Source organism: Neodiprion lecontei, chromosome 3, assembly GCF_021901455.1.
Source record: "Neodiprion lecontei isolate iyNeoLeco1 chromosome 3, iyNeoLeco1.1, whole genome shotgun sequence".
Taxonomy (NCBI): domain Eukaryota; kingdom Metazoa; phylum Arthropoda; class Insecta; order Hymenoptera; family Diprionidae; genus Neodiprion; species Neodiprion lecontei.
Window position 1 is genome coordinate 30,055,222 of NC_060262.1, and position 21,810 is coordinate 30,077,031.

General features: G+C 44.4%; 1 protein-coding gene across 8 annotated transcripts in view; it reads right to left on the reverse strand.

Annotated features, from left to right (window-relative positions):
- Nucleotides 1–21,810, reverse strand: part of LOC107225756 (homeobox protein cut) — a 94,419-nt gene that overhangs the window by 63,570 nt on the left and 9,039 nt on the right. The gene's annotated exons all lie outside the window — the stretch shown is intronic.

Here is a 21,810-nt window from a genome sequence, read left to right on the forward strand (position 1 = left end):
TCGATGTTTCGTCGAGCGGGTGCAGCACCTGCTTTACACGGCCACCGTAGTGGTGGAATTTACGCATACCCGCGAACCTGGACGATCGGGAAATTTGCCACAGACGGAAAATTATCGAAAGAAGGCCCGACTGCGTAAATAAACGTCCAAATTAATAGGTACACAGGTTTCACTTAATTGTATTATAAGCACCGGACGAATGATTTCCTTTCCATCTTAAATCGTCTCATTTACACACAGCATCGGCATCAGCATCAGCAGCGACATACACGCATACAGGCTCGTTACCCCGAGGCGTATATTAGTTTCACACATCCGTTTCCGGTCGCATAATATAATAATCAGTCGCGGGTACAATGCGTTGCGACGCGGCTCCGTGCGCGAGCGTTGGTCGAACGCTTCCACGTACACACATATACGGCTATTGCCTGGATGCGATCACTCTGTAATAAGTATGCCATCCTGCGGCGCGACGACCAATCACCGTTGAAAAAAACTCGCGGGGGCTATTCGCGCCAACGAGAGTGAAATAAAGAAAATAGAGCGCGGGTGAGGAGTTTGACACAGGAACGTACACAAATGAAAAAATAAAAAGGAAAAACCACGTGTATTTGTTTAATTATTAAAGGAGCGGGATTAACTCGGTAATTGAGCGTCAGATGACGCTCATTGTTTCCGTCTGACACGCTTTGTGTCGCCCCCGAGACGTAGGAACGACGGTACGGTGTGGGAGTTGAAATTTTGAGGGCCTCATAGAACCCGTGAGCTTTCCCTTTCCTCCCTTCGCTTCCTTTTCTCGCCCTCTCTTTCCACCGGGTAGTTTTCGGCTCTCCCAGAGTCCCGTTTCCATCATCAACGCCTGGCTCAATAATGCGTACCCACACAGAAGCAGGCACGTATACGTGCACGTCGCATACGTTGCGCGTGGACCGCACGAGGTAATAGACAGGGGCCAGTGTTTTAATCGTATGCACAGATTAGAACAATGAATTGGCATTATTCTCCCGATCCTGCAGAGCAGCCTGCGGGGCACATAGAGGAGTACCAACTTGAGTGACGGGTGTATAGCATCCCGTTTGAGACGGGCATTAACGCATTATTATACACATGTGCCGTTCTCTCATATATCGGTTCTTATACCCACGACACGCTGCACGGAATTCAATATTTTACATCTTTTTTCTCACTTCGTGCGTGTTTTCTTCGCGATTAGGCGTACGCCGTACCTACATGCGGTCGTCTGAGCTTCAGGTACGCGGCTAATTTCACCGACGCCATGCTTGCGCCGATTCATCCCTTGATCCCAAGATTTTGGAAACCCGCTAACGTCTAATAACCGCCGATCGCTCGCGAGTTTCGGCGCGTAGTTGTTACAACTCGATGCGTATGCACGTATAAGTTGCTGTACCGTATAAGGTACGTCTACAACGTCGACGGCACCGCGTGCGTTCGCCTCGATAACGCGGTATCGAAGGTGATAAGCAAGTACGCGATACGATACGGTCCAGCAGGAAGACACAACACACAGGGGGTCGAAGGCACGTCATAGTGTGGTATTATAATTACAAATAAGCGAATATTATTTTATTTATTGTTAGTCGCATTTCTTTTTTTTTTTCTCCTTTCACCTTTGTTCTTGCTTTTTTCCTTCTTCATTATTCGACGAGCCGTACGTGCCGCGTTGCGTTACGAACGTCTTGCGTTACGAACCGATCTTACCTGCGCATTCCCCAATCTCGACTCGAATGCAACAGGACCGCACAGTAATTGTGATCAACCCACCGCGAGTAACGAGGCTTTTCGGTTAAATTCTATCGCGAATGATCGGAGTCGAATGTTCGCGACGATATCGATCAAGGCAATTAGAACGTCGCGAAAGATTAGATCGGTATTCGGATTCTGAATAAATAAATGCCTGAGTCTTGTTTTACGATCAAATTTATACAACGCCACAATCGCTATACGATAGTCGGATATAACACGTTACACACGGATGGAAGAGGTATGTATATAATACGAACTTGGTGGACATCTTCGAGCCCGTGTATATTTATACATCGACGTCGAAGAGCGAGCGAGAGCTCCGAAGGCGGTTTGAGTAGGTCGTAGACCCTCCTGGGTGGCGACCGAACCTTTATCTTGGACACCGCGACACCAAAACATCTCGAAAGGAACATTATAAACAACAAGTCGCTAGGCTCCGGCCAATCTTCTTATTACAAACATATTTTTACAGGTATTGTGTTTGCACGACTCACCTCACTCGAGGGTGAAAAGTGGGGCGAGGGAAAGTGGAAGTGGAGGGGTTCAAGGAAGTCGGGGAAGAGGGGTTTATCTCGGAGTGTCGCGTCGATGAAAAATGATCCTTGTGAGAGAGCTTAACGGGTCGAGGAGTGCAGCGAGCACGGTGCACTGCTGTCTATACGTATATAGCTCGAGGTATGCCAACTGTCTTCAATTATAAAACATAAGCGTACGCACGCGCGCGAGCGAAAGTGCTGCGTTTATACGGTGGGTATATATGCGCGTATATGCATATTGCAGCGACTCGAATCTCGCTCTTCTCCGCGTACCCCCTATTAGATATCTTTCTAAAAATATATGTCGTATCACACATACATTCTCATTGGCTCGCGGTGGCGGAGCGGAGAGTGAGAGACGACGTATCGCACGGTGCGAAATGTGCAAGTTCCCGATCGGTAGAGGAAAAATTTCAAAGCTTGACCGATAGGTGAAAAAAAGCAGCATTTCACATTTCATCACGCGACGTGGAAAAGTTTGATATAAGGGGGGGACTGACGCGGGTAACGAGAACCGAGGAAATAGCCAAAACGGTTAGATAAAACGATTGACAGCCAACGTCAGGTGCACACCTGCAGGTCGCGCCGTATAATGTCCGTTTAATTCATCCCCCATGAGCTGCACTGGCAGTTCGGTTTAACGGGGGCAGAAGTGACCGCGACTAAACGAACCCGATCATGCTCACTGACAACCCATCAAACTTGACGACAGGAACGTCCGTGACAAACGACGACGACGAAAACCCGTTCCGTACACCTACATCTGTGCGTTATGCATCGGTGCGTGTGTGTGTGCACGGGGATCCGAGATACGTACACCGCACCGAATAATCGCGGTTATGTGTAAATCGTTCCGTGACATGCGTTAGCGGGGGTGAATATCTGGTGTTCGTTCGTTCGTTGTATCGCAATGGGCAACCCGTTACGTTCGCAACAGATTTCAGAGTGATTTGATCGCCGGCTAAATTTCGATTAATGCGGTACGTAATTTTTCTACCAATTTCTGTTTAGTACGCGGATTTTAATTACGGGGAGTCATTGTTTCAATAATTTAATAAATACAACATTGCGTCTTTTCGTTTAAATTAAACTGATCGAAAGTAATTGTGTAACTAGTCGACTTTCATAGTAACACAGAATGTAAAGTATTTCGGATGTTTGTGAGCAAATTTTAAAGTGGTTGTTACTATTTTGGACTTACCATTACACTTTTCTTTTCTTGCCGCAGTATAACTACTACGGATACTTTGAACTGTGATTATTTTTACACAGGAAGTAAAATGGAAGTGCAATCGATCACGCGTTCAGAGTTCGGAAAGAAATTTCCTCTTTCGTTCTTTGAGTAGGTGTCTTATTTTAGCCCTAATTAGTACCTCTCCACTGTTTCACGCTCGCGGTCAGAAACATTTCCAAATCTGACGCGTACAAAGATTATAAAATAAAGAAAACAATCGAATATTTAAAATGAAACAAGGTAAATAATCGAGAGGTGAAAGTTCCGAGGCTGCACTGTCACGTATATTACAAAACGATTACGTCTTTCTTGATCGTCGTGTACAGGCACGTATGCATACACAGTTTGTACAGGTCTCATTATATCTATGATTCAGAGTAGCGACCGCTTAGAAGAAGCGTATCTCGTCTGGAAACGAAGAGATTTTTACCGTATAAAGTTTAGACTACATACCGAATGTATGTACGACCCGGAGCCAGACGGTGCGGAGGGAATCCAAACAGTCAAAACAGAAGTTGAAGACGCGTCGGTTCGGTCGTAGGATCGCAGCGGGGGAGTCATAAAAATATTTTTAGATTCGAATACTTCGACGTTTCGGGTGGTGGAAAGAGAAAGAAGGGAGAGAGAGAAAAAAAAAGAGGGAAAAGTAAGAAAACAAAACCGAAAAAACATTTGAAAAAAGTGGGTAGAAAAAAATTTTCCGAAGGAAGAAGAGCCGGGACGGAAATTAAGAAAGAAAAGGAAATAGTCAGCCGATCGAAAAGAATACGCGTTGCATCCCGCGCAAGCAGCGATATGACATCGAATACACGTGTACGCGTGTACGCAGGCATAAAGCACGGTTCTTCGTTCGCGTTCGGCCACGTGTAACCGATACATCAGTCGAGCCGGTCGGTCTGTCCCACAAATCCGAAAAATACCGCAGGATTCAATCTCTGAGGCGAAGAAGAACTTCCCTTCTCCCGTACCGTGGCTTTTTTTACGTTTAATTTTTTTCCTCTTTTTTTTCTTTTTTTGTTGTTTTATTATCGCGTCAAAGATTGGGACCACGTGTTCCCTGCTTCGAAGAGTCGCGAGGGTGCCGCTCTTCCTCCCCTTCTCGTTTCCTCGATATCTTCGATACACGCTGCTGTCTGCTGCCGTGCCGTTGGTATATTTCTAGACTTTTCCGGGACCAAATACTCGCGCTTCTTCTTACTCAAGTTATGCGGCGATCATACGCCTCTGCATCCGGAACACGTTACTCGTTATTATACACTCGGTTCACCGACGCAAACGCAGGCGGGGGATAAAGACTCGAGTCGCGTCTACTTCCACTGAGGAAAAAACGAATGTGAACAATTTCAACTTGTAGATGAAAATCTGCGGTAGAATTTAATTCGCGACGAATCGAAAACATTTTTAAAGTTATTAAGAGATTGCACACAATTACGAAGACCATATACGGAAGCAGAGAGCAAGCAATGTGTAACGTATTTAGAGAACGAACGAACCATCGTTTACTTGACAAATAGAATCGTCGTTTCGGTTGTCGAATTTTTTTCTTCACCTCCAATAATCGGGCATCTGCCTGTACTTGACAAGCCACTCGATCTGACTATCCATCGAACCTTTTCTCAGGACGGCAGTAGCTGGCTGATACATAGTTTCCGTAAAGATTCTACGATCAACGAAGCGTCAAAATAGCACAATGGGAACGATAGACTCGCCGAGATGTGTTTACAATTTTTGTTTCCAATTTTCACGCGTAATTGGTCACCAATGGGACCGTTCGGTACCCAAGGTACAAGGTACAAGGTCCGTATAATAAGAAGACTCCGGAGAGTCGAAAGTTCAAAGATCGATCGTAGGGATCTCGTGCCGACTCCTAGATGTTTTCTACGCTCTCCTCTCCTCTCGACACTCATCCAGCTATACCTATATCCGATAGCTTTTGTATATGACGCGGGGTCCATGAAACTACACTGCGAGGGACGCAAGTGCCGAGTCACGCCTTGGCAAACAGGGATGTCAAACAGATGTCTCATCCGGACCGCCGCCGATGGTTGCTCCTGATGCTGATGCTGATGCTGCTTCGGCTACCGATGCAGCTCATGCTGCCTACGATGTCTATAAGATGTAGTACAATACGTATATACATATATGCGTGTGTGTGTGTGTGTGTGCGACGCTGCCATGCAGGCTAGGCGAATCAACCGCCAACGCGCTGGGTTTCTCTTCAGTCTTCGTACACGTGGTGTGCACATACGTATATATTTATGCATACAGCGTAGTGTACGATGACGATGCCGTCTGAAATATACCAGTCGATGAACTTTTCTGCAATGGATGCAGATCTTTCGCGAGTTATTATAGCCAAGGGCATCGGGATGATTACTGATTAGAGCAACTTGGTTCAAGTCACATTTCAACAATACCGAGACTGAGCTACAGCGTAAAAATGTTTCCCGTTACTCTCACTTCGTGTACGTATCACTTTTTTTAACAATGCAATGACTTACATGCACTTTAAATTTGATAATTTTGATTTGATTTTACAATTTAAAGCAATGCACAATTAATATAGGAGAATTTTATTTTTAATCAATCTATATCGAGCTCAATTGTTTGAGATTTAACATTCGTTGATCCCGTAAAGTTGTCCGAATCCAAAATCAAACTTTCCCACTCAAGTGATTCCCGATAAATAATTAAATACGAGTTATTGCGATCATTAAATTACCTTCCTTCAGATCCACGCGATACAGATGAATGATACAACAAAACTGTCATATTAATTGCAAGTCGCGGTTTGTTCAGCGATAGAATTTCAAAATTTCAAATTCCTAGGTTGTAAGAACAGACATCACGTATCCCATAGATTCTCGCGGCCAAGACGATATACATAAGAAAAAAAAAAAAAAAAAGAATAAAAAAATGAATAAATGACCGAGAGCGATCCTCGTAATCCCCTCTACTGCATCGTTTTGTCCGAATGAACGCGTACAAGTAATATAAACAAATAATATGCGGTACACCACGCATCGGCCACGATCATTATTCCCATCGCGTATGTCACAGATGCATTGTACAGTAACGTATTGTGCCCGAGGCTGGAAAGAGAGCGGCGTCCCCGCTCGCTTCTTGGCATAACTTTCGCAGAGTCGGTATCCGTGAGGCGAAACAAGGATGAAAGAACCGACGGTAGGCCACCGCGGCAGATAGACGCGGTATCGAGATAAAATCCGAGGCTGTGATTGGCCGGCTTTCACGGTCCTCGGATCCACGCTGCAAAGGCACGACGGACGACGTGAGGAGGCGACACCGGCGATGCGTGCGTCAATCCGACGCGCCGACACGCCGAGAGTGTAAGGCGGTAAGTACGTACGAGGTAACGTAAGACGGAATCCGCGGACAAAGAACGGATCGTATCGAGTAGCTCGCTCCCTCCTCCGCGGCGTGCCATCTTCGCATCTCGTTTCGACGAGTGGAGGAGCGTCAAAGCGCCGCGGCGTCGGACGTCGGACGTCGAGCGTCGTTGGTGGTGGTGGTGGTGGTGGTGCCGGCGTGAGAAAAGGACTCCACCGTTCGCCCGCTTGCTCCCGGTCCTGAGTTCGATGCCTCGCGACGTGGGAAGGGGAAACTATACCGAGAGAGGGACCCGCCCCCTTTTTTAAACCACGCCTCTCTCTACGCCTATACGTAGGTACGTCCGCACGACGCGGCAGGCAAGACGATTACGCTTGTGTGCGTGCGTCGAAGGTAGGTAGGTAGGTAGGTAGGTATGTGCGATGATACACCTTCCACCGAGTTAGCCCAACAGCCCGTCTCTGTTTCATTCTTGTCTCTTTCTGATTTTTTTCACACACACCTTATGATATCTGCACTTCCAAGTTTCGGACGAACTTGGTCAAAAAACACACACCGAGATATCGAATTTTTTGAAATCTGTAAACGACAAGCGTGCATACACGTAACGCAGTACCGGTGTAATACGATATACTCCCCCAAAATATCGTATTCGATTATCAAATTTTGTTTTATTCATTCGAGCCGAATCGCGTGCAACGCATGCCGCTGAATGGAGATTACCGTGGGCAGCGCAGATGGAAGTTTTATTAGTACGTACAATACGTTACACACTGCAGGTACAGAATATCTTTTGTCGCATGGGGTATCAATTTTCTTTTATTCTCTTCTGGCCATTCATTTCATTTCTCTAAATTATCCCATTGTGCACGCATTTCTTTTTCCTTCTTACGCCTTCGTTCAGAATTTTCAATAATCTTCTCCCCGTATCGTCATACTTCTTTCAAAATCTCTAGTCTTTGAATTGAATCGAAAAATAGTGTAAAACCTGTGCTAACCATATTAAACGGCATCGTAACTCCTTGCAGATATGTATGTTGTATATAGTATAACGTATATCTATTCATGCGCTGGCGGAATAAGTTTTCAACGATAATTATACTCTCGTACGTGGCGCCACGTGTTGATGTTTTGCACCTACACTTACGGTGAAAATAGCACGCGACGCGCATACCTTACGTAATATGCAGAAAGTAATATGTAAATGTGTCGAACACAAGTATGTTGCACATCGCAGTGTTGCCGCTCGCTAAAGCAGCTTGACAGAGACAGGCGGTTAAAGGTAATTCAGACGAGTATGCCTGCAATCTACGTACAAGGAAACACGTGACTTATTGGCGGATGGAAGACGCGGCTGTCAGCAGCTTTTCAGCTTCTGATGCGTACGCACTTGTGGGATGCAACGTGATATTCGAGCAGGAATATTGCAAATTGACGGCGTATCGAAAGAGGTGATAATCGTGCAGGTTGTACGCATAACGAGTGATCCACGCGCGGGTAAATGAGCTAGGCTGACCTAAGGCGAAAGGTACAAGACGCCAACTTTTGCTGACCGTAGGTCGAGCTGGAGGATTCACGCATCGGTGCACGAGGCGTGAGGTCAGGGATAAAGAAGGAGAGAGCGAGGGAGGTAAAGAGAGAAACGGAGGTGAACAGACGTAACGAAACAATCTGATTGGGGGAAAAAGAACAACCTATAAAAGTAAATAAAAAGTTAGAAAACAATTTTGATATTTTTCGTAAATGCATACCAGGCACTTTAACGCGTTGTACGTATAATATTGTCTATCGAGTTTCAATTGGTGAACAATAATTTCGGCCCCACACCGGATTTGGGAAACTACATAGGCGAAAGAAGAAACGATCAAATATGAATTCATCACGCGAGCTTTGTGCATAATACTGGAATTACACACACAGACGGCTGTATTTTATAATAACATCGTATATAAAAACAGGACGATCTTGAATTCCGTTGAATGTTAGGCACGGGCAGCTGCTGTCGATCGACGATTTCAACGATGCATGGCAAAATAAAATAGATAACTATCAAACTGCGGTACGTGTGTTCGATCTTGCTAGCACTTGTACTGCTTGTACCGCTCATTGTCAGCCATTTTGCACCTCATATATACAGTATACACGTATGCACGTATAGATTTTTCATCGATGGCGGCGATGTCGACCCTTGCACACGTGTATCTTCAGGGCACCCTGTGACCCCTATATTTATACGCTTATTATACACGGTGACCGGGTGTTCCGCAACGGTTTGCCAGTCGTTCGGTTTAAGGGGGTATAAGCTACGTTATCTGAATGAGCGTGAAAAATTTTACACAATCTATTATTGACTGAACACAAAAATGGCTGCACCAAGATTATAAACTCTGTATTTTCGATACATGCAACGCATTGTCTTGAAATGCGGTTTTCGCTTGATTTCCCGCTACTTACTTCATTCATTCGCACATTATACGTATACCTACTTTGAATTGGTCAGATTCCACTTCTCCGACATCTTGCGCGCAAATTTAGAGCACGACTATAAATAAAGAAAAAAAAAAAAAAAAAACCGTTTAATACAGATGAAAATGGAGACGTTTAGAACGAGCTGCACAGGATGAGCCGGTACGTTGGCGATATCGCAACTCAAGTGAGATCCTCTGAAGGGTGAGCGTACCGTGGAGGGAGAGAAGGGGCGGGGTAGAGGAGGGGTTTAATCGTGGCGCCACGTGGTGGTGCACGCGGATCCTCTCCCTCTCTCTCTCTCTCTCTCTCTCTCTCTCTCTCTCTCTCTCTCTCTGTCTCTCTCTTCTTTCTATTTGTCTCTCGGTCTTCGTGTCACGCCGCTTTTCTGCACACGGTTACCTATCTGCTCAGCGAATTCACAAACGTCATTACAGCTACGAAATTGCGTACATGTTATTGGAAAGGAGTAAGTACGCAAGTAAATCTAACATATATATCAAGAACGACATCTGGTCGTTGAATTACCGTTCAAAATAGGCGAAAACTACACCGGCGAAGGCCCGTCATCAGCTGTCATAATATTATGGATAATGTATGCACAACGGTCATAATGTAGGTACGCAGGTTTCTCTAATACAGTTATTGATTGATTTCACAGATTACCAGGATGGAGGAAATCCCCTTATGTAACAGGTAAATCACGAATTTCGTGATATTTGACTGCTGGGTGAGGATTAAAATTGAAACCCGGGATCAATGACGTTCCGAATGAGTCAAACACACACGCGCACACTGCAGCATAAGACGATATCTGGGATGACGCGAGCTAGCTTTGCAGGTTGATGCTGCAGCTTTCCTAACGATAAGCTCGAGGGATTAGGGAAACGATCTTATGAAGCTCGACGACTTGTGCCGTCGTCCGACGATCAAGCTGACATAATTCGAGCTTTTCACAATGCACGTGTGTGAAAACGTTGGTTCTTCATCTAATTTAAATAAATCAACCTGTTAAGTGTGCGTAAAAGTTCGTACGTATAATAACATATATGCCTACACTTCGGTTAGTCGTAATATATTATTTCGGAAAATCGTGGCAAACACAAACCGATGGAGGAAACGGTTGTAGTATTAACGATGTACGTTGTTTGCTTAAATGTCCAGGATATACGTATTTCTATCACCGTTTCTATAAATGAGGGAAAACGAGAGCAAGAGAGAGAGAGAGGAAGGGAGAGGATTTGACAGATATTGGTCGTTAATATATTTCTCGGGTCAGCGAAAAGAATAATAGACGTCAACGCGTTTTAATTAACGCCCGTTCGATGGGACGTTATAGATTATACGTTGTGTGCAATGTTATACATAGGTATAACGTGAAGTATATATACGTTAGCTGGTCACGGGTTTAATTCGGTCGAGAAACCAGAAATAAAAATAACAACTATACACGAGCAGAAGGAATGTCAAACTAAAACGACAGTGGAAAAGAAACGTTGATGAAATATCACGGTAACTAAATAAGCATATTTGTGTCTATACTGCGAGCATCTCTTACCTATGACCATCTCACCCGGAATTACCCTGCGCATGTATGTATGTATATGTATATAGCAGCGTTTTAAACCACACGGTGGTTCAGTATAAAGCTCATTCAGCCGGTAGGATTTCAAGTATCAATTTAACACCGTAAAGACGTTTTGAGATTATCGGTTTTACATAGACTTACCTACCCCAAACTCCATCAATATTCACCCTCGAACTGGTATAAGGAAACCGTCCGCATCCCCTTTCAGCCGCTCGGAGCGCGTTCATGCGGACAAATCGACGAGGGTGAAAGAAAAAACGCTGGAAAACTGCGAAAAATCGAGTCTCTGCTCCGCAAGCTCTCTATGTAATATGGACCTTCAAAAAGTGAAGAGGTTTTAGCTTGCATAGGTATCTACATCTGGTCCATACGCTCAAAAGAAATTCTTCGAATCACCCGAAATCTCTGGGGGCTTCGCTTCGTGCTTTTTTCATTCAATTTTTTTTCAAAAGAAAACTTTACGACAGCTGGACCGCGCGGAGGAGGAGAGGATCCCCGTCTTATGTATAACCGCCGCAGAAGCCAATTAGCGCCTCTCGACAATTTCAACTCGCCACGCTTTTGGGTTGCATGAATACCTAGCTATACGTATACTTGCAGCTGAAACTGTATACGTATAATATGTTGTACGGGTCATAATACTTTGCGAAGGTCAAGGACTTTACGGAGGAGAAGTGCTGGTCAAGATCCATCAGAGTAAACTTTCACGATTTCGCAAGTTGAGTCGCCCCTTTTGACTCCCCTCTGCGAAGCTGAATTTAACCGTAAGCTGGGAATTTAAGTCCGGCACACGTATAAATAGGTGTTGGTCGGTTAGTTTCGTTCACTTTTTTTATCTGGTGGCTAAGTTTCGTGAAGCAGAACGTGAAAATGAAATTGAGAATCCTGTCAAGTACATAGAAAGTTGAAAGTTGCAATTGTTAGCTGAACGAGTTAATCCCAAACAAATCTACACATTACGTTGAAAATGACAGTCAAGCCGTTCACGGATATACATATATATAATATATAATAAGAAAAAAAAAAAAAATGTGCTGGAAAAAACATTCTGCCACGATATCGACAATTTATATTGGCTTTGATATATGTTAAAGAAAAAAAAAAAAAGGTGAAACAGTCGGTATAATGTAATACCGTAGCTGTAAACGGTAAATCAAGTCTTCCGCAGCGCCTCTGTGCACGGTACAAGTTTACGCAATATTGTGAAATACTTTCAATTAAAACACTTTCTAATTGCAATTCTTTGTTGGTAATTAGAATCGTCGAATTACGTATGCTCCGCTTCCACACCCACGACCAACTATACAGAGTGACGGCCTACTAGATACGGGTTATTAAGCAACGCAGTTCACACATCACCGTCCTTAACGCTGCAGGGTTTTACGATGAAGATTGCGGTGTAAAATCGCACGAGAGCTCGCTCGTGTTGCGAAAGAAAATCGCGCGAAACGAGTAATTGGGACAAAATTTTTGCGGTAAACAAGGGAGAACGAAAAAAGTAATTTATTCGGAAGGTTCATCTTCCATTTGCAGCGTGGCTGCGGAGTGGCGGATGCAGGAAAACTTACACGTCGCGTACACGGCCGAGATTGCAGAGTTTCAGAAAGATTGAGACGCGATGTGAGAAGGCTTAATGACTTACGAAGGACTTATACTCCCCACTTCCGACTTCCGGTCGGTGACCTCGCTACGCCCCCGACGCATGCGCCCCACAGTTATCTTAACGATGCCTGATCGCGAGTCTTCTGTTTTTCTACTTCCGAAACGCATAAAGAGTAGGTGCAGCTTTCGGCGTGTTACAGAAAGCTGCTTCAGTTGCTAGGATGCAGGGCGAGGAGAACGAGAAGGAGGAGGAAGGAATTCGACGTTGGTCCTGAGCGGAAGCCAAATAACCCGAGGAAAAGAGAGGGAGAGATGCGGCAGATAAATTCCCTTCGTCTGTTGAGTATCGTGTAACCTCCGTGGGTATGGAAATTAAATTCTATCCGGGCTAGAATTGTCATGCACCTGGTCCGAAAATTCAACCATCGCATTTCATCTCTGGCGTACAATTTTAATTTTTGGATACCTCGTAATCGGTGCACTGATCTTTAATCATTGTATACCTCGACCGAAGTATATATCGGTGTAAAACGATCACGTAAATGACTCGAGTAATTCACGACGAGACCGGTTTCGGCCGTTATCAGTTCTGCGGCAGACTGACGATGACCGTGAGGTTACACGTTACATATAAGTGTATAACGTATAAGCGAGAAGCTTTATTGTATAACGGTTTTATACGTGTGTGAAACCCAAGAGCAGCTTCCAAATATGGAAACAATCTTGATAATATTTCATCTTATCGCGCGTCTTTGTGCTACATATAGGTATAAGTGACACCGCATCTCCGGTGGCAGAAGAAACACAGAAGAAGAGGGGCAAAACACCAGAATCATTATTAGTCGAAGGAATAGTATTAAATCAACCGCAGGATACGTGAGAAAATATACATATATATATATATACAATATTTATATACGTAATTATAATAAATAAACATTAATCACGGAGTTTTCCAAGTTTAATTGTACTCTACTTGAATCCATCGTGATTTGTGGAAATTCTTCATTTACAGAGAATGAAATCACGTTGGTTATAATTTTTTCCTGTCACAATGGATAATCGGCTGAAATATATATTGGCGGGATTTCGACTCTGTAGTTTGATTTATAGTGTCCTTAAATGGCGGGGAACTAAGCATAGACTGAAGCAGCGGCGGAAAAAGAAAACATGAAAACGCAAGTTCGTATCTCACTTCCTCCTATACGTACCTATAACGACAAACTTGCGGAAAGGGAGAGGGACATAGGTGGCAGCCGGTGAGAGGGTACATGCCAATACGTATATATACAACATACATACATATATATTTGTAAGGTACGTGCATATACGCGGGTATACGCGCGCCTAATATTAACGACACCCGATATGCAGATCAACACCGACAAACTGAAATCTATGCAAATGACAGAGCGTAGCGAGCAGACTGGCATTGCCATTCAAAAAGGAATCGGGTCCCCACCAGCAAACTGGTTTTCGCTCTGAATGCGCGCCCGGCGAGAATGACGACGACGACGACGACGACGCCGACGAGGAGGACGGCGCAGCGTACAGCACACATGCCTTGATATATTGGTTCCTTTATTTTTTGCGTTTTATGTTTTATGGATCAGCCTTTGTACTTGGGATGCGAGCCCATATGCATAGCACGTTTCTCCCCGCGTGTGAACCGACCCAAACTATGCGTATATCCGACGAATCGGTTTCATGATCAACTCTCTCTCTCTCTTCTCGCAGTTAGCATCATTCACGGATCTACACGTCTCCCTGACTATTACTTCGGTGCCTGCACATGTGCACGTATACGATTATATCGATATATGTATGTATATATATATATATATACATATATAAATTTATATATATATATATATACATATCATATTTTTCTAAACATGAGACAAAAAGTTTCCACTTGTTAGAATTGTCTAACCACTGCAGTAACCGCGTCCGGGAATGTCGAGAAAAAAAATATGAATTCTCACAATAAGACAACTTGCAGATTTTCTCATGTAACTTGAACTGATAGAATTATTTCTTTCATCTGCAAATCTCGAGTGTACATTCAGCAGAACGCGGTATACGTATATTAATATTTTGTACAGATAAAATGTTTCCCCAGAAAAAACAAATCTGATCAATTTTCGAAATTGCTGCTTGCTGTCGCAATTATAATCTCTGACATCCGTTGCATAGAAATTTTCTGAATTTTACTTAACGAATCGTTTGACGTACTTTTGGTGAAACGATTATAAACACCACATAAGCGAGTCAAGGGCTTCATCGTGTATTCTTGAGTCTTAAATTTTTTCGAATTTCCATGATCAGGACACGAATAATTATCAGATAAATCTCAAGAGCCGTTATACAAGCTGCAATGCAGCAGGTTAAGCCCGTGACTGAAAATTAATTGTGAATTATTGAATGAAATTGAATGCATCCCTCGTTCCGATGGGCGGTAAAGGGGTTAAGTTATTGAAAACTGTAAAAGGACCTAATACCCGTGAAAACTTCCAGGACGTAACAGTCCGTCCAACGATAAATGGCGAACGAGGATTTTGCGCCAACGCAACGTTTATTTGCAGTAAATGCGGAAAGAACCGCGTGGCTGTTGCGGCTGACAAACAATGAGGCACCTGTTCCCGGACACGTGCTTCCCCACCTACAATAAGGGGTCTCCGTGGGTTTCCCCATGGAGTGTATTATTCCTCCTGCCTCTTCCGGCCTGCTGCCCCTCGAGTAGCCCTCGCACTCGCATTGTTTTTTCTCCTATCAACCTTGCGCCAAGTTCGGCTGCACTTGCATAGCCCTCGAGTCGTCGCGGCAGATTGTCTCTTTACCTTCACTTTCAATACTCAAATTTTCAAAGGGTCGATCGTTTTTCCGCATTCGTAGGGGTGTGTCGCGCGGCTCGTGAGACTCGCGATCAGCAGACTGCGGAGCACCGATCCGTCGATTAGGATTAGGTCGAACGGAAGCAGGCTTTATAACGCTAGCCGTACGGGCAGAGCTACGGGCGAGTTATGACGCTCGTTATGACGTCACGGGTACGTTACACAGTGTGTAGTGGGACGGATCGCGGTGTGCGGAAGTGCAGAAAGTGTAATATACCGGGTGTAGTATACTGGAGGTTTGAATGCATTAGGCGAGTTGCAAACGAACTGATTCAATTAGGAGGAAAATAAACTTCTGAGCTAACAGTGCGTTGTCGACTAATTTGGGTAGCTCTTTACTCTCCTCTTCCCTCCCCGCGATCGTAGAAGTGTAGTTAGCCGGACACGAGACGGCCCTATACCTCGAGCCATTATCCCATTTCGGAAGTGCAGTAATTACCTAATCCGGTTTCCGAACGCGCATACGTGTAGAACTACGGATACCCGCGGAGCGTAGTTTCTGCCAGTCCATTTCGCGGCCTAAGCCTCACGGAAAACACGCTCAAACTGCATCGTGCGCATTCGCGAGTATACTTATGTGCGCATAACGTATCGCCGTGTTTAATTACGATACAAAAAAACGCCCATTCGCACGCGCATTGCATACTTCACTGCGCCAGCACAAGCTCGCGGTATATTAGTAATGTTGTTTGAATATATAATAATATGTACAATATTTTTTCGATATAATTTTCCACGATGAATATAATATGATATCGCGGGTATGAATGTACATCCTATACGGCGATTATGGAATATCGAAGAAAAAAACAACAGGAAGTACAATGTCGCATAAGACGGGCGGTGTTTGTTTATTTATTTATTTATTTAATTGATTATTTAATTCTCCGTAACAATCGTATCGATTATTTTGTATAATTGTAGATGCGCACTCGTTTCACGCGTGTATGTTACATGATCGGAACAATCAGTTTTCGCGTTATAGGTACCTACAACGTGCTTATAGTCTATGAATTAACGATTTAATTCTGGTTTTTAAGCGATGACGCAACGAGCGAACGCGGCGGAGGCCGTGCGGACCCCAATAGAACGAGATGAGAGCCATTGTATGGCAATCTTATAATTTAGACAATCACTGATCAATTGAATGGACCTTTTACTACTGGTATAGCTACTATAACGTCCCAGAAGCTATTCGCCGCTGCGTTCGTGAATGATGAATGAATGAAGGAACAAACGGATGAATGGATAGATGGGACGACCGCTAACTGTTCGTAAATAACCCTATGCTTGATTCAATTACGTTCAATCGTTGGGAGCCAATAAATACAATTTAAAAATCAACGTAGGTACCATATGTTATATATATACACGTATACACACCTATACCACCTAGGCATGTCAAGCAGCGAACCGACTCTGCGGGGATAACGCAAGACTTGTATCGTTCAACGAACATTCGTGAAAATGTACGATAGTCGATGCGGTTGTGTTCTTCCTCGAGCATCGTTGATAAGAAATCCCGAGATTCCCCGCGAACTACGTAGTACGCTGTCTGGTCAAGTATCGGCGGACTGTGTCACTTCCGGTTCAAATTTCCACGCGCGTTTCAAACGTACCGGTTCGTGATCGCTGCACCTACGCGACAACGATCGCAGCTAATTTAATCGAATAATCCCCGGGGCAGGTTAAAACCGATTCCATTGGGATGCTGGAACGGATTGACGTTGAATTATACAGGTGCCTGCGGGCCACGCGCCGCTATACTTTTTATCGCTTACACTTCCGTCAATTAAATTTACTCGGCAATTGTAAGTTTCGCCGTCTCCCCATTATGCCAACTGCGCAGTATACAACAATTGCGTACCGATATCGTTTCGACTGATGTATAAAAACAAGAAAAAAAGTACAAAACAATCAGCAATTCGTTTCGTATTTTGTTAAAATATAATTGTATCGCAGTAATAACTGAATTCAATTTTTAATAAATTTAATCCACGAGTTCTCTGTTTGTGCAACAAACGAATGTACAATTCATTATGTTCGGGACGGAGATATAAGATATGTTTCACCACGTGATCGACGAATTGAACGGAAATGTATAGGCATATTACGTGAAAGTTGTACGAATGGAGGGAATGGCGTACGTGTAAGTGGAATGTTACAACCTTAGGTCGGTAAAAAATAGAGAGGAAAGAGAGGAAGTAGAGAGAGATTATACAGCGATAAAGAAAAATTGACCGATATGTAATTCAAAGTAACGCTAAATGATTTTATGTTGCGCGCGGTGAGCTCTCGATTACGGTGTAATGATACACATGCATGCATATGCTGAAAACAAGTTTATTATAGCGGGGAAATCGGTTATCAGAGGAGACTGGGTGTTCGTGCCGCAGCGCTACTTCCTGCAAACTTATCAATCGTTTCGCCACAGCGCTCTCTTCGGTTTTAGGATTTTAATTGCGGTTAGGGAGCAGCATTCGTTAATATAAATATACACAACAATTTATGTATCGCATTTCTTAACTCTGAGCCACGTATCTCGTTCGAAATATTTTTTCTCCGGGGCGTATAGGTCGTAGGTATACACGTGTAATATAAAATGTACAACTCCGTTAAACATTATGTACTCTCAACGAACCGTAGAGTTCCAATTAATATCCGAGGCTGTTTTTATTTTCTCGTCGTTTATTTATTTCGTATATTTTGTTTTTCATTTATTTTATTACGCGTACCTACACTCCATTAATATATTGGTGGGAAATTGCCGTCAATGTGACAATTAGAGGAAAGGGTTTTTCAAAGGTTATAAATATGTATACGATCCCGGCACGCTTTCGAAACCCTTTCTTATACGCGGGAGCGAGTTTAAAACAAATGAAATTCGCTTCGACTAATCAGCTATAATTAATTTTTCGCACCTCTACCCAGCTCTCATATACATACATAAATTATTTCATTTTTTCTTGGCCCACGAGCACAACATTTTTCGAACCACTTGAAAAACCATTAAATTTAATCGTCTTATCTTGATTGGGACAATCCTTCCGGCGTTGCGATGGTGGAATTGAGATAATCAAGACCCAATTGGATCGTATAATACATACGTACGTTTTATTCCGCTCGACAGCGAGGCAGCATGATATATAGCAGACTCGCGGCTGATTAAGAAATATTTTCAAACAATTAGCCACGATAATCAACTAATAACACAAGATAAAATTACTCGTATAGTTTATAAGATATTTGTGCGCTGCAGTGACACGTTCCGAGGAACGTTTCGTTAAAAACCGACCTGTGCACACTTTTCTTTTCTTGTACGGAACACGCATGCAGGCACTATACATACATGTGTACATACGTGTATAAACGTGTATGTATAAAATAGCGTATACCTATACGCGTACTCATATTACCGGTAGCGTGTTCGAAATCAGTTTAGTGTGTGAAGTACCAAAGGAGTTCTTTGTTTTCGGGTACGGGTCACGTCGGCCGGCTCGATCCGTGGGCTAAAACAACTTTAACGCGATGCTTTATGCCTCTAACACCATTATACACTCACGAGTCTTAATCCAGAAAAGTATATTGTACGAGCCTATTCCTTGCTCACCTACGCGTATACATATTCCTGTTACACGTATTATTGTAACACAAGGCGTGCGAGAGAGTTTCCAAATATACAAAACAATAAATGTCAATAACGTATCCACGGACAAATCACAAATATATATAAACGACAGTAAATCTGCCGTGAATGTACCTATATCCGAAGCAGCTGCTGCGATTGGATAAGTTACTGAAAAAACACAACGATCGAAGGAAATAAACGAGTAAAATATGCCGCAAAATTCATATGGATCCTCAGAACAATCTACAATTATATGCCATCCTGAATGAGGCATTAAAGAAACGGTTATACATTTCATCAACATGTTCGGGATGAATGGTGAGAAAGTAGATTCTTATGTCCCATATGAAATCTGGTGCTCTTGCAAGACTGCCAGTCAAGAAGGTGTCGGTACGTATTATTACCAGAGAGAGGTGGCTGGCAATGAGAGGTAAGTACGAAGAAGCGAATCCACTGGTCCTCCTATAAACGACCGCCGCGCCACTTGATCGTCGTAAGTCTGCGAGATGGACGCGCTCTGCTGGGCGTAGTGACCGGTACCATAAATCCAGAAGACAAGCTTCGTTTCTTTCCGTCCATCTTATTCTTTCTTCGTTATACATAGTGCGTTATACATTACGAAATCGAGAGGGCGGTCCCGGCGATTATCATTCAACTTTACGCTCCGTTTCGAGATCGCACCGACATGCACCTGCGGCTCCTCTCGGCCGCTGGATCGGCGTCGCGAGATCAGAGAGGATCGAGGCATCCTCGAGCGGTGCCAGAGGCCAGGTTCGGGGGTCGCGGGTCACGACCCGGGCCAAACGTCTCACGTGCCTGACGCATCTGTTCCTCGGGATACGACTTCAACGATCCGCGGTTGACAGCCAGCTGCGATGTTCTTGGACGCGATCATTGTCTGGGCATTTTTACAGGTTTGTATTACTTCCCGAACGGTTATTGCAATCGGAGTTCCGGATGCTTGAGGCTCTCGAGGAAAGCTTACACTGTTTGAAAAATTGCAATTCATTTGTAGATACATTATAACGCGTATGGTAGTAGAATTGAATTTTTAACGTGCCAATTCTCGAGGTATTCGTTCAATTTTTCCTTCTTTGTTTTTTATTAGTGATCGAACATTGAGCGAACGGACCAAATACGTACAACGATGATCGGTTTTTTTTGCTCACCGAGAACAATCGGCGCGTTGAGCGGTTCGGTATTTACCCATAAACGCGCGGCATGGGAGGGAAGAAGCGGGTCGGTTAGTTAGTGGTTAGTTAGTCTGTCCGTTGGTTCGGTAGACGGAAAATACGACTACACGTATATATGGTGTATTTTTAGAGTGTGGGTGAATCACTGTTTGGCCGCGGCAGTCGCGCCGGCAGGTCGCTGAGAGTCGTTTCGACGACCAGCCAAATCACTTATTTCAGAAATAAACACCACGCGAGGAAATTATAATAGACGGAAAATGTACGGGAGTTGTGGATTAAGCTCCGTTGGCGGTGGTAACGAATTACCGCTTTCGCGTGATATCAAGACGTGAAATTGATTCTCCAATTCCATTCGTCCCGGCACAAAGAGAGGCTGCGAACTTTACATTCCGCGTAATAGGTAAATCCTCGAATCGAAAGCATCTGTCGGCACAGGCGGCTTCGTACGTCCCCTGCTTACGCACGTGTATATGTTTGACGGACGCAGCTGGTCGTCGAAGATCGCGGGGAAGACGCTCGAGGATCGTAAAAATTTCAAAGCTGTAAATCAAATAGCGCAGCAGCTCCCGAGAGAGTCCCGAAGGGGTTGAAGAGCCGGGAGAGGGAGGAGAGGGAGGAGCGGAGACGCCGGCCGTCGGACGTCGCCGCGTCGTTGACGGTGGGAAGGAAGAGCGCGCGCAAGCTCTCCGTAAACGCCCGAGACGCATAATCGTTGTTTGGGTTTGCGCGAAAGGCCGGGGCGAGTTTCGCGGGCTTCGCTTTCCTCCTAGACTCGACATAGACGACTAGAGACGGGCCGAGCTAGACTAACCAAATGAAAACGTTCAGCTGGAAATAAAGCGCCTGCGCTATTTCTGTCATCCTCCTCCTCCTCCTCCACCTTCGCCTCCTCGTGCATATAATCTCGGACGCATTGACACCTGCGGTCGGCTAGAAAACGTTCATTAACCGCGCTACTAACGGTTGCATTCTAGGGAGATGTAGACGGAGTCGGAGCGGTAGATAAGAGGATGATGGGGATGGGGGGTAGGGGGAGGGGGAGGATAGTCCAGTTCGTAAAACTCATCCGGCCGCCCGTTGAACCCTTTATTTCCATGCAATCGCGGGCCGACGACGCGACGCGCGGATGCTGCACGCTGTACGAACGCAATGCGTGAGTCAGTCAGTCGGAACCAAAGAGCGGCGGAAGCTGCTGCCACCGCACGGGAATTTCGTCAAGTTGTCGGTACGGGGTTTCCCCCTCCTCGACCGTTGTGGCCAAAGTTTTGTCACCCCGTGCGCTCCGAACTTGGTCTCTTCGAGGTGTTTGAGGTCTGAGGGAATGCCTGAGGAATATGCCCGATGACAATTGTCGGTGGTGATGTTTTTTTTTTTTTTTTTTGTCTGCGAGCCGATAGATTTAATCACAGGTATACGGAAAGATAAGGGCCTATGGGTGGGTGACGCTATCGCGATTCGGGTTTGACAAATCACGATATTCGACGGTATTAGTGTTATAAATCAATCCCAAGATGAGTAAGTAAACACGCGTATGTGTAATAAGCATTAAATCGCGTT